The following is a 14,158-nucleotide window of genomic DNA, read 5'->3' as shown; positions in this document are numbered from 1 at the left end:
GACAGGAGAGGGTGCTGATGCTGCAGTGATGACTTGTGTCAGTGCGCGGTCACTGCGGTTCTGGCACCAACTAGCCTTTGGAGGCAGTGCTGCTGATGCTTGAAGTGGTGCAAGAGCAGCTAACACCTGATTTTGAGAGGACTTTGCCTGTTCTTGTAAGCCTAGCCCTAATTGTTTGATTGCATCTACTACAAAGGCCTGTGCTCCTGTTGGCATTAAAGCCATCCTCTCTAATGCCTCCTCTATAGTCCAGTTGGCACCCAGAGTATTAAGCACGGTCCTAGTAGTAGAATTACAATTTTGAAGAGCACACTCTTTGAGTAATGCCCCCCTAAGATATTCTGACACCCCAGCCCTTTGATTGCAGCAGCAGCCTTATCAATAAATGACCCAAATGACTCTTCTGGCCCTTGCTTAATTCCCATATACATGGGTATCCCTCCTGGCTCTTTTACCCTCTCTATAGCAAGCCTGACCAACCTCATAGCCTCCCGGCACTTCTCTTGCCCCAACAAAGCTTGTGCCTCGGTATGAAGAAAAGGTCCCAGGCCCATAAGCTCATTAACAGTTACACCATGGAGAGGATCTCCCTGCTGCCTCTCTACTGCCACACACTTGTTTACAAGCTCTTGCCAATGAGCATTGAATAACAATTGCTGATGTGGGGTAAAGATCAATTTAGCTAATCCTTGACAATCATTCACCAAAAGAAGACTGGTATCAAAAATATAGTCTAACATCTGTTTAGCTGGCTCACTTTTCACTCCAAATTGACTAACAGTAGACCTCAGCTGAGACAGCAATTTCCAATCAAGGACTGTAATGGTAGCCTGCATGCCCCCTCCCTCCTGCGGATTGAATGCAACAGGACAAGCCAGCTCAGTAGCAGCGAGGATAACTTCCTTATTCCCCTTTTCCATAGCTTCTCTTGTAAGCGCAGCCCACGCCAACCTCCGCTCCCTTGCAATAGCCCCTGCTAGGTCATTTTCCACCCCAGGGTTCGGCTCATTGATTTTCGGGAGATTATCGGGTGGTCTCGGCCACGGCTCCTGTTGTTCAGGGGTGCGGAAGCCTCAGAAGAGCACTGTTTAGCCTGGCTTGCTGAAGCAGAGGAGGGCGGCGAAGCAGGTAGTAAAACCGTCCTCATTGCAGGAGCTAATGGTGTTCCCCTGTCCTGATCGTAAACTTTATTACGCCCATGAGCAGCTGTTTCCTGCTGAGCAGCCTTTTTCTCAGCCTGAAACTGCAGTAATTCATTGTGAACGACACCCTCCATAATTTACCTAACTTCTTGGCAGTTTTATCGTCCTCTAAAGTAGCCTCCCATAATAAATCACCGAATTTACGCCACTCCATTAACTCGTGAACCGTATGGGGGTTAATAAAAACTCCCCTATCGTAGCCATAAGTGAATAGCCCTGGTAAATCCTTTTGCAAATCTATCCCCTTAACCTGCCTTTTTTGTAAAAAGGCAGTAAATAAATCTTATGCTGCTTGCCTTTCCATACCTAAATTGTCAGCGCTGATTGCAGGTCTTCAAGGTCCGGCAGCAATATCGGTCGGGCTCGCCTTTACGATTGCCCAAGGCAAAGGATCTGGCTCAGAAGGGTCTTACTGAAAAATGAGGCTACAAACTTGCATTGTCTCTCTTAAAACTGCAAAAAAGAAAGGGCTTTTCGGAAGACAGCAATGAGCTTGTCTTCTTTGAAGAGTTAATGCCACAGCTTTGGATCTTTGTCGTAGAAATGTCAAGTCCAGCATTTGGATTTCAGTTTTAACAGTAGCACGGGTTCGCTTTATCTCTGTCTGCGTTGAAGCTGCGATGAGCAAATCATTCATGTAGTGTAGAATTTTGGATCTTGGAAACTTCTGTGAACTGAAGACAAAACTTGTACCACGAGATATTAGCAAATCATATACATCATGACAACCATATCTTATGACAGGTAGAAAGTTGTTTTGGTTGGAATGTCTACACATGACAATCTTTTTTTAACATGACTAGGTTTACAACAAGCAAAGCAATGAGGCTTTTTATCAGAGTCTAACCACACAGTGCTAACAGAATTTTTCTAATTTTTTTTTGTTTCTCTAAAAGCTTTTCAATTTTATCTATTCGTTGTGTCAAATTATTTTTCAATGTTTTATTTAAAGCATTGACTTGTAAATTTGCAAGATTTTGTGAGTTCATGAGTCTGCTGCAAGCTGTCAGCATTTGTGGGACAGTTGGAGGCTGATCAGGCAAAGTTAAAATAATTTTTCTACATTCATCATTGGCATTTACAAAAGCAAGGTTTTGAACAATATAGGAATGGGCTTGTTCATCTGGGCATTGCCTTTCAACTGCTTGAGTTAATTTATCTAAAAATGAACTATAAGGTTCTGCTTCACCTTGTTTAATCAGCGGATAAGAATTTACATTTGTGCTAGCTGGCTGTACTGAAAACAAGGCTTTCTTAGGAGCATCTTTAATGTTTGCTAATACAGGCTGGCGTAAGTCTACTGCTTGATTTTCTGCTCTGTGGTAAGGTGGATCACTTGCTAATTGAGCAACATCTAAATCTGTATAATCAGTATCTGCATATTTTTCAACTAACTTATTAAGAAGTTTTTTCTATTGTAATTTGTTGGAGATTTTTTCAGAAATGGCTTAGAAGGCAGCTGTGAGGAGCAAATTCTCACAGCCTGTTTCTGCAAACAGTTGAAGTTCTCAGGTTGTTTTTAATTACATGTAAAAGTGACAAACATGAAGACCTTGAGAACCTTGCATACCAGAGTTCTCAGGCAGCTTTCTCATAACAAGTAGATATTCTATCTTTGGCTGTTTTGGGAAAGCAAAAATAATTTTGAGAACCCAAATCTTGGTATTGGAAACATAAGGAGGGGTTGGTGTGTTATCTCTGACCTATTGTGAGCTCGGGTTTGCAATAGGCATGAACTTAATTAACACGGTTATACAAAGTGATTGATTGAGGGAATAAACGGAGTCAGATGCTGAACAAGGAAGTTGGGTCTCTCCCTCCATCTTCAATAGTAATTCTCATAGTAGGTACTGTGAATTGATTAAAATTAGAGAAGCCACATTTCGACAGTCAGCAGGGACTAAATTATAGGAATAAAAAATACTTTTCAGCGCATTGTTAAAATAGGCAGAAGATAACTCACTTTCTTTCAAAGCTTGACGTAATTCTTTTATGTCATGGTGGGTAAGTCTTCCGTATTGTGGGTTACGATCATTGCGACTATATCTTACAGGTAATGCAAGGAGTTGTTTCTTTGAGTCTAAATATTTTTCTAATTTTTGATTAATGTGAGACTAATTAGGCAGCTTTAATGAAAAGTCAGAACTGGAGCTGACAGTTCCACTGACAGCAGCTGTTTTGGGAACTCTGCCAGTGTCTGAATTCTTGGCAGGGAGGTTGCTGTAGCAACAAAGTTTCTCAGGAACTCTGCCAATATGGACAGAAGAACACGCCCTTGAATTCTTGGCAGAGACATCTAAACAACATGCTCTCTTTGGAGCTCTGCCATGAGGGGCAGAGGAGGGCTCAGCTAAACTACACATTCCTTTTGAAGCTCTGCTAGAAGGGGCTGGGCAAAGGGCGTGTTCTTTGGACTGAGGAGGAAAGCTAAGATTCAAACTTCTTTGGGAAAGTGACTTTGGGTTTGTACTTCTGATAATTTCTAAAGAACAATGGCATGTTTCACAAAGTCCCTTTGCTTGTGGAGATTCAGCTGGAGAACAGCTAACATCAGACTGAGAATTTAACATCTTATCTTTTCTCTCAACAGCAAAAGAAATAGATTTCTAATTCTTTAAAATCTCAGCTTGTTTCTCCTCAGAAACCCTTCAAAAATCTCTTGCTCTTTCCTCAAACTTCTGTATGGGCAGAGTCCCCTTAGTTTGGCTCAATTCTTGGCTGCTGCTTGCTGCATTTGTCTTCTCTTCTGCCCTGTCCTGTGGAGGAGCTCTATTCACTGCTATTTCATCTTGTACATCAAAAGGCTGGCGAACAACAGAAAAACCTGGCAGAGGCTTATTTGAACAATTTACCAAAAAAGAACTCTTTGAATCACAAAGCATTTTACCTGCTTGAACCGAATCTGAGGGGTTGCTTTCTTGAAAAGGGAAAACAGTCACAGGAGTGACCCTTACAGCTCTTTGACTAGACAAAACAGACTCTAAACTAGTTTCTGCTGTCTTTGCATTTACAATTTTAGAACACATAATTCTTTTGTCACAAAATGTCTGCAAATTCACATCTTTCTGCGCTGCTGGCACTCGCCCTTAAACAAACTTCATGAACTCTTATGTTCTCGGAACACAATGAATATTCTGAATGCTTTTCTCAACATGGAAAGAGTTCATCATTTTTTGGACGGGTGCTAGAGAGATTATTTTCTGCACCATTTTGCCATCGGCAATTTATATACAACCACGACCAGGGACGGGACACTCGAATCGGTGCCGTGAGCTGTTTATTTCAAACATCAGTTTCAGTACATTGTTATGACAATGGAGACAAGAGACGTGAACAACTCACTGATTCAAATGGAATGCCAAGGAAACGTAATGTTACAGCATAGCATAAAGCCATCTCAGTCCAAGTTTCAGCCAATCACACATAGAGCAAAAACATATTGACAATAATTCTATCCAATCATATGAAGCACACGTAACTGCAGTTAACACAATAGAGACTTATTCTCTAACACAATGCCTCGTTTATGAGAGACAAAGCACAGAGACTCATTCATATTAACCTTCTAAAGATGTACATTAAATAAACTTGTTGCAACCTAAAAGGGCAAATCACAGAGGCTTATTGTTCTATTTCTCACGTCTGCGCTACAGCTTAGAAAACTTTCTGCTGCATTAGCAATGTTCACAAATCTGCTGTTTGAGGCTTGCCTTTTTTACCATTTTCTCAAAACCCTCTAATTTTATAGATCCTAACCTCCATTGTCTTCTGTTGTCCTTTATAAACTTTTTAAATTTTCACAGGAGAGTGAAAGTGTTTTTCACACAGGGAATACCAACAGACTGGGGAGATTTCAAGTAGGAGGGGACACAGAGACACACCAGAAAGCCCCCCTAAATTGTCCCTTTTCCCTCCCTGCACTGGCCTAATTAACCCCTAAAATGCCTCCAAAGTGTCCCAAGTCTTGTCCATGGATGGGGGGGTGAGTGGGGGCATCAGAACACACCCATGTCTCAGCAGATGCATGCCCAGACAGGTTGAGGAGCGAGGCTGAGAATGCTCCTAAATTTCCCCCGGCCTGATGACATAGCAGGGATTACTGCATCTTGTCAGCCCACATTTGTCAGAACAAATGGGTTCAGGCTGAGCATTGAGCTTGCAGAGTGTCTCTAGGCACTACCCCCAGGCTCTTTGTAGCTTTGCCAGCCTGTTCCTACCTGCTCCATTTCACCACACAATGCAACTGCCTTTGAATGTGCAGTTCAGACTCTGGTCTCCTGGATTAATTAATTAATTAATTTTTAAATTCAGGTTTAGAGCTTGACTAAACTTGAAAAGTTGCCTAAGCTTGAAAATGTTAGGGTTCCTTGCCTAAAACTATGAGGGCTGTCATGACCATCATGGAGCTGGTGAGATCACCAGTTCTCAGATTCACTCTTGGGTGGCAGAACATGCATTGAATTTTCTTGGCTCCTTACGGATCTGTCAGCGACTTAAATTACCATAATAAACAAAAGGCAGATGCCATTTAGCCCACGAGCTGCTGGGAGCCAGCAGAAGAGATGCTTGCTCTCATTTCCTCCACTCAGTTTCTCCAATCTCCAGCTGTCTATTTCCCAGACAGAATGAAAGTGCTGATCTTACTCCTGATCCTATGGAAGGGCATTCTAAACTGTTTTTACATGAAGTAAAGGGACAATCCTATGATCAGAACCAGGGAGACCCTGCATGCAGCCAGGAGGAGGAGACGCACAAATGGGTTTGTGGAGTGTGTGCATCTGAGTGCTTGGCACAGCAGCCCCACCAGAGTACAAAGCTCCAGCAGACACTGGGGCACAGGGCATCCCAATGCCATCAGGCTACAGAGGGATAGAACATGTCTGTATTTCTGGAGTGATGTGGGATCCCAGTAACTGGAATCAGCCTGACTGGGAAAGAGTGGCTCAAAATACCCCACTGTTACATTCCCAGATGCTCTGTGGATTCTTGGCAAAGGCCACCTAAGGAGAAGGTGTGAAAAAGGAGGTTTAGTCTCCTGTAAAAATTTAAAAGTTTAATAAAGGATAATAGGAGGCAAAGACAATAAAGCAAAGATTTACGGCTGTGTGCTTGGCATTTTGCCAAGACCACACCTGCTATTTCTGTCTTTATGTTACATACCTTTCCTATTGCATCAGCTTATTGCATATTCATAAAGAAGTATGAATATTTAAAATTTTCTCCAAACTAGTTTACATGTTGCAAGAACTGCTTACCATGGCTCCTTCTTGGATCTGCCTTTTTAGAGCATGCATAGTTTTTGGCTGTAGGTTTGGTCTGTTCTTGTTACCACCTCCACTTTGGACTTTGGTCCATATTTTCTACAGATGGTGGGTGCTGATAACTGGCAGTAGCAGGGGTCTCCATCACATGTTCATTGAATGTTATCCCAACCAAGCAGGCATTTTAACACAAGGATCTCACTAACATCTCACTACTATGTCTAAGTTTAGTTAACAACAGAAATAACAAAAAACTCCTATATCTTTATAGCAAAGTTACTTTAATATTATACATGTAGCATCCATTAATATTTGTGAAAAGCCAATATTGTAACATGTATTCATAACAAAGGGATTTCAGTTTTCCCTAGCAGCTTCTGACAGGACTTGTCCTCTAACCCTTTCATCAGCTTTGTTGCCACTCTTTAAATAACTTCATATTCTTCTTAAATAGGGGGCCTAGAGTTGCACATGAGGTGAGGCTGCAGGCACGCCCCTTCCAAGGGAGGGTCCTATCTTCCTTAACAGACACCTGTCCTTCAAACCAAGACAGTTTTCTAGAACTCTAGGAGCCCTGGCAATCAGGCAGTTCTTCACTTATAGTACCACTTGTCTCACAGCCGGGCAGCTTGTCCAGAAGGCTGATGTTAGTGTCACTATCAAAAGCCTCACTATAACCCAGGAAACCTTCAGAAAACATCTTTCTGTCATGAGGCAGGTGGCTCATAGTAGGATATCAAATTACTTAGAGAGGATTTTACCATATCAATTAATTTCTAGGGCAATGAGAAATACTTCTGGCACAGACTTTGAAGGAAGAAACAGCTGTGAGAAGTGACACTAAGGGGCAAGCTGAGTGGGAATCCAAGAGTACTTCAGATGTCATCCTCTAGAAAAACAGAATTGCTCCCATTTTCAAGTTAATTTCTCTAAAGGGTGACTGTGAAGTCCCAGGAAAACCCCACCTTCATTCCCTAGGTAACCTGCCAACAAAATCATCAGTCTTACAGAAGAATGATCCTTGATCTTCAAACAGAGTCACACCCCAAGTTAATCCCTGGCTGTTTAAGTCTTTATTTCAGTTTAAATCTTCAAAGTTACTTCCTTAAGGAGCTGATCAAAGTTCACCTTTCATCTATAGATTGGAGACGTGGCAATCATTCTTACCTGACAACAGGTAAAATCCAGCTCTAATTCTAAAACAGCATATTTTGTGGTGTTGAGCTGGATCTCTGCTTATCTTAAAACTTTCATTGACATTGAAGCTCCATTTGCACCTAATTGCCTATGTCACCAACACAGAGCTGTCATATAGCAGATAAGATTTGACCTTCAGGCAGCAAAGTGAGTTTTAGGCAAAGAGATACCACATTTAAACTTCAGGATCTGATTCTTCTGTTCATTTTCCTTCCCTTCTGCCACTGGAAATTTCTCTGGCAAGAAGAAAAATACCTGTCCGATATCAGTGCTCATCTTTGCTGACTAAGGCAGGTAAGCAGATCTCTGTTATTTCTTTCTCTCCTGAGCAAGTGGTGAATATGGTGCTGCTGTTGGGGTGGAAAGGAACTGGTCTTTTCCCTTCATCCCAGTTGTGCACACAAGCTCTTCCCATCCCCCAGGTCTCCTCAGGTGCAGGTGGCAAGAACTGAGGGCATCAACAGCACAGCTGTTCTCAAAAGGGCTCAGAGAGGAACTAAAAGTTATAGGGAATGGTCGTTTGGGGGGAAAGTTGGGATCTGGACTGGCCTTCTGAGTCTGATGTTTGTTTCCCAAGGACTGTTCTGCTACTGTCCAGGAGAGGCAGCAGAGCAGGAGAGAATTCCCCCTCTGGAAAGGATAGTTGGGCCCAGGGTACCCCCTTAAGGCAGGACCTTGAGGCAAAGTAGGACTAATTATAATGCTGGAACTTCCTTCTCAGTAAGTGAGGCTGGTTCCAAGTATGATCACTCAGAACTCTTTCCTGTTGGAAGTTGAAACAGTGTGAAACTGCCTTGATTTTATAGTAACTCAGGATGATGATAACTCCCAGAGCATCCACAGGGGAGTTGCTCATACAGAAACATTATTAAGCTTAAAATTTCCCAATTAGTACCTTGATTGATTGATTGATTGATTGATTGAGCTTACGAATTTATAAGCAGCAAACCTCAGGTCATCATGGCATTGTCTAATTAATTAATCTCATAATTCCACAGTGTTCAGGGATCTTTGGGGATCTGACAGGTGTTAGAGTCAAACTCACTCCATTTTCAGCCCTTCTGCTGTAGCACTGATTCTTGCTGTTAGTTGCTCTCTGTCCCCGTGTGTCTGTTTAGCAGGGCTAAAGAGGAAGCTTAGAGGGATGGAGAAATTCTACCTTTGTGTGTTTCTTGTTGTGTTGAGCTTTTTACACCTGTGTTCCCATGGCAGGGCTGCTTGAGAGGGCTTAAAACTAGGTTTAAAGGGGTAGAGGGATGAAACCAGGCTCTCCAGAAAGAAGCCCAAGGGTGGTAAGGCAGAGTAAGTGCAGGTACACTAGTGCATGCAGCATGGATAACAAACAAGAGGAGCTGGAAGCCACTGTACCGAGGAAAGCTATGATGTAGTCTCCATCATGGAAACGTGATGAGATGACTGTCATGACTGCAATTGATGGCTACAAGCTCTTCAAAAGAGTGAAGAGGTGGAGGGGTGGCTCTGTGTATTAGGGAGACTCTTGACACCATGGATATTAAAATTAATTAATTAATGATAAGGTCGAGTGCCTATGGGCAAGAATCAGGGGGAAGGCCAACAGCCTGGTGGGAGTCTGTTATAGATCACCCAGCCAGGATGAAGAGGGGGATGTATTATTCTACAAGCACCTGGAGGGTGTTTCAGGATCACCAGTGCTTGGTTCCTGTGGGACATTTAACCTGCAAGATGTCTGCTGGAACTTAACACAGCAGAGAAGTGGCAGTCCAGGAAGTTCTTAGAGTGTCTGGAGGAGAACTTCTTGTCACAGCTGGTGAGTGAGCCTACCAGGGGAGGGACTACACTTGACCTGCTGTGTCTGGGGTACAGTGATCATGGAATAATAGAATTCTCAATATTCTGTGAAACAATGAGGGGCCTCAACAAAGCTTCCACTCTGGACTTCCTGAGAGTGGACTTCAGCCTATTGTAGAGACTGATTTGGAGAGCACCTTGGGAAAAAGATGAACATACTTGAAGAAAGAAATCTTGAAGGCACAGGAGCACCCTGTCCCTATGTGCTGAAAGATGAGCTAGTGTAGAAGATATCTGGCTTGAATGGACAGGGAGATTTTAAAGGAACTGAGGAAAAAAAAGGCTTATTTTCTTTAAAAAGAGGGGCAGGTAACTCAGGAAGTGATTAAGGATGTTGTTAGCTCATGCAGAAAGAAAATTAGAGAGGCTAAAGATCAATTAGACCTTAATCTGGCCATTTCTGTAAAGAACAATAAAAAGCATATCTAAAAATTTACTAGCAAAAGGAGGAGCAAGGAAAATCTCCATTCTTTATTGGACTTGGGGGGGAATACAGTTACCAGAGAAGATGAAAAGGCTGAGGTATTTAAAACCTTCTTTGGCTCAATTTTCAAAAATAAGACATATTGTCCTCAGGACAACTGGGTTCCTGAGCTAGTAGATGGGGATGGGGAGCAGAATAGCCCCTCTGTAATCTAGGAGGAAGCAGTTAGAGACCTGCTGAGCCACTTAGATGCTCACAAGTCTATGGGACCAGATGGGATTCATCCTAGGGTGATGAGGGATTTGGCAGAAGAGCTCACAAAATCGCTCTCCATCATTTATCAGTTTTGGCTCACCAGGTTGGCCCCAGAGGACTGGAGGTGCCAATATGATGGCCATCCACAAGAAGGGCTGGAAGGAGTGATTTGTGGAAAGAAAAAAACTCCACAACTTTGGAAAAGTTGTAAAGCCGGTATGTTTACTACAGCACTGGGCACATGTGGGGATCACTCCCCTTAAAAGACATGCATACCTCTGGGAACTCCAGATCCTTTTTTAATTTCCCTTATTAATCCATATGCATGGAATTTCATAATAGGTTGATATGGACACATATTAATTTTACTGATTTCACATTATATTTGTAGCTAGTTACACTTGCAGCTAGTTACCCTTGCAGTTAGTTTTTTTATCTGAAAATACAGAAAGAACTCCTGAGTCACCCTGCCCTGTCTCCCGCAGCCTCTCTGTCTGTTTTAAAGCCCAAGGAGCCCCTCTCTTATCTCTGTCTTTTGGCTGAAGCAGCTTCTTTGAGCATAGGTTTTTTTGCGAGAGCAGGCAGTCAGACCAAAAGGCTATGTTTGCAAGTTACAGACTTAATTCAAGACTTAATTTACCTAAATCCAAAATGGATTTCTACTCTGGAAAATTTCTACTCTGTCTCAAGAGGATCTCAGAGTGGGAAACTCTGGGCCTATCAGCCTGACCTCAGTGGCAGGAAGGTTATAGAACAGTGCCATCATATGGTATCTATAGGGTGGCTAGGGGAGCAGACCCAGCCAACATGGGTTTAGGAGGGGCAGGTCCTGCCTGACCAACCTGATCTCCTTTTATTAAGAGGTGGCCTGCCTGGTGGATGTGGGGAAAGTTGTGGGTGTATCTACCTGGACTTCAGCAAAGCCTTTAACATCATCTCCCATAGCATTCTCCTGGAAAAGCTGCAGCCCACAGCTTGGACAGATGCATCTTTGCTGGGTTAAGGACTGGGTCATGGTGGACCCAGAAAGTGATGGGGATGATGCTGTATCCACCACACTGTGGTGTCCCCCAGTGATCAATGTTGGTCCCAATCCTATTCAATATCTTTATTGATGATCTAGATGGGGGATTGAGTCTGCCATTAGCAAATTTATGGATGACACCAAGCTGTGTAGGAGCATTGATCTGCTGGAGGGTGGGAGGGCTCAGCAGAGGGACATGGACAGGCTGGATAGATGGGCCAAATCAAACTATATGAGGTTCAAAAAGACGCAAGTGCCATGTCCTGCACTTCTGCCACAACAACCCCCTGCAGCACCACAGACTGGGGACAGTGTGGCTGGACAGCAGCCAGACAGAAAGGGACCTGGTGGTACTGGTTGACAGCCGATTGAACATGAACCAGCAGTGTGTCCACATGGCTATAAAGGTCAATGGCATCATGACCTGGATCAGGAACAGTGTGGCCAGCAGGACTAGGGAAGTGATTCTTCCCCTGTACTTAGCACAGGTGAGGCCACACCTTGAGTTCAGTGTCTAGTTCTGGGAGTGGCCACCTCACTCCAAGACCTTTGGCTTCATGAATGATATGGGACTTGATGGTGATTTAACACCAGATGGCCACTAAGTACCACACAGTTGCTCACTCACTCCCTGGTGCCCTACAGCCCCTTGGAAAACTAAAACTTGTTGGCTGAGATAAGAAGAGCTTGAAACAAAATAAAACAAGCAATGGCAATTAAAAAAAAATTGTTGAAAAGAAGAGAGGGAAAAGAGAAAGAGATAAATAGAGAGAAAGAGAGAGAGGAGCAAAACCCAAGTGATGCCCAAAGTAATTGCTTGCCAACCACTGACTGATGCACAGCCTATACTTGAGCATCAATCAGCCCACTTCCAGCCAGCTTCCCACAGTTTACATAAAGGTCATGATGTTCTATGGTCTGGAATATTCCTCTGGCCAGTTTGGGTCAGTTGTCCTGTCTGTACTTCCTCCTCACTTCTCATGCATCTGTTTGGTGGCAGAGCAAAAGATGTTGAAAAATCCTTGACCTGGGGTGAGCACAATGGAGCAATAATCTTATCAACATTGTTCTCAATACCGAATCCAAAACACAGCCCTAGACCAGCTACTTGGGAAAAAAAGCATCTCTATCCCAGCTGAAACAAGAACAGAGAAGTCACAGCACTCATTTACCTCCATGTACCATAAATAGAGCTCAGAACAACCAGTGAAGAGTCCGTGCTATGGAGATCAGAGTGGACATGAATCCTCATCTTAGTGGTCAATAATGAATTTGAAGAAATATTTCTGGAAGTCCCTGTCTTTCCTTAGGAAGTGAAAGGGGGAATTTGTGACTAAAACCATGTGAATTGAACATTTGCCCTGTCACTGCTCTTGATCCATCACCATGCCTGTTCTAAAGCATCCAATTTAGTCACATGAGATGTTGCTCTGAGGCCTGTTGGTCATCTTCTCTAGGAAATATCCACACACTATAGTGTAGGGTGAAGGACTCCTGCTTGGAAGTCATCAGGATGTCTCACCTTCTCTACTGCTCATTAAATATGGAATGTTGAACATGAATAAACTAATAAAGATATCACACCAAATGTGCTGCTGTGGGGGCTGAGGTCAGGCACATCCTGGAAATGTGAAAATGCACTGAGAGAGCTAGAGCCAGGAAGGAAAGGATCTTTAGTGTAGTGCAGCAAAGTCAACCCTGGTGCAAGTCCCTAAATGATTTCAGGTTTATTCTGGAGCTGATGCACTGTCACTCTTCAGCCTAATTGTTTCCAGAGGGTGATAACTTTGGGATAGCAAGTGCCATGGATTCCTCTTCCTCCAAGGGTGGGCATGGGATGGCATAAACTCTTTCTTCCTACTTTTCCTCCCATTTCAGTGTATGGACAGAGACACTCTTGCAACCCAACCTTCCAGAAAGGCTGTACATATTTTCAGGAAGAAATCTTGAAGGTGTAGGAGCAACCTGTCCCTATTGCTGACAGATGAGATGGTGGTGGAGGAGACAGGCCTGTCTAAATGGGGAGATTTTGCAAGAAGTCAAAATAAAAAAGATGGTGTATGACCTTAAGAAAAAGGGGCAGGGATCTCAGAAAGAATACAAGGATGTCATTAGCTCATATAGAAAGAAAAATAGAAAGGCATAAGCTCAGTCAAAACTCAATGTGGCCACTGCTTTTAAAAGATAATAAAAAGTGGTTTTATAATTATATCAACAACACAAGGAAGACCAAAAAAACCCTCTATTCTTTATTGGATGTGGGGGAAAGAGTATCACCAACAATGAAGAAGAGGATGAGGTTCCTAACACCTTCCTTGCCTCATTTTTTAACAGTAAGATCTCTTATCCTTAGCACAAACCTGAGCTGGTACATAGAAACATGGAGCAGAATGGACCCTCTGTAACTCAGGGGGAAATAGTGACCTATTGAGCCACTTAGACTCCCACAAATCTATGTGATCAGATGGAATTCATCCGGGGCTGATGAGAAAGCTGGTGGAAGAGCTTACCAAGGTGCTCTGTATCATTTATCATCATTTCTGGCTCGTGGGGGAAGTCCCAGATGAGTGTAGTGGTCTAGTGGTCTTTGATTAAAGATTGGACTCTGATCTCAGAGGCCTTTTCCAGCCTAAAGATTCTGTGATTCCAAACCAAAGATTTAAATTGGTGTTTTAAGGTGTCCATTAAATTTTGAAATAAACAGGGCCAGGAGACTTCTTCTCCTTTTTAATGCCTTTATTAAAAGTGATCAGCTCATGATTGGGCGGCTCAACAGGGCTGCAGTCCCCATTGCGTCTCCCGGGGCGACTCAGAGGAGGAGGATATGCGCAGCTCTGTCCACTGGGGGCAGTGCCGGGGGATCCAGTCCTCGTGGGAGCCTTTAGGGCGTGATGTCCCCGTCAGATCTTGGTTCTTTGAAATTTTCAGCTGGTTGGTCCCGGCGTTGGGACGACTCTCTGCTCGG

At 43.3% G+C, this 14,158-nt stretch overlaps 1 protein-coding gene across 1 annotated transcript in view; it reads left to right on the top strand.

Moving 5' to 3' along the window:
- LOC102072978 (uncharacterized) overlaps positions 1 to 14,158 on the top strand; it is a 63,936-nt gene that overhangs the window by 29,027 nt on the left and 20,751 nt on the right. The window lies entirely within an intron of this gene.

The sequence above is a fragment of the Zonotrichia albicollis genome, chromosome 19, assembly GCF_047830755.1.
Source record: "Zonotrichia albicollis isolate bZonAlb1 chromosome 19, bZonAlb1.hap1, whole genome shotgun sequence".
Lineage (NCBI taxonomy): Eukaryota > Metazoa > Chordata > Aves > Passeriformes > Passerellidae > Zonotrichia > Zonotrichia albicollis.
The sequence above is the reverse complement of the archived record's forward strand: the minus strand, read 5'-3'. Positions and strand labels throughout refer to the sequence as shown.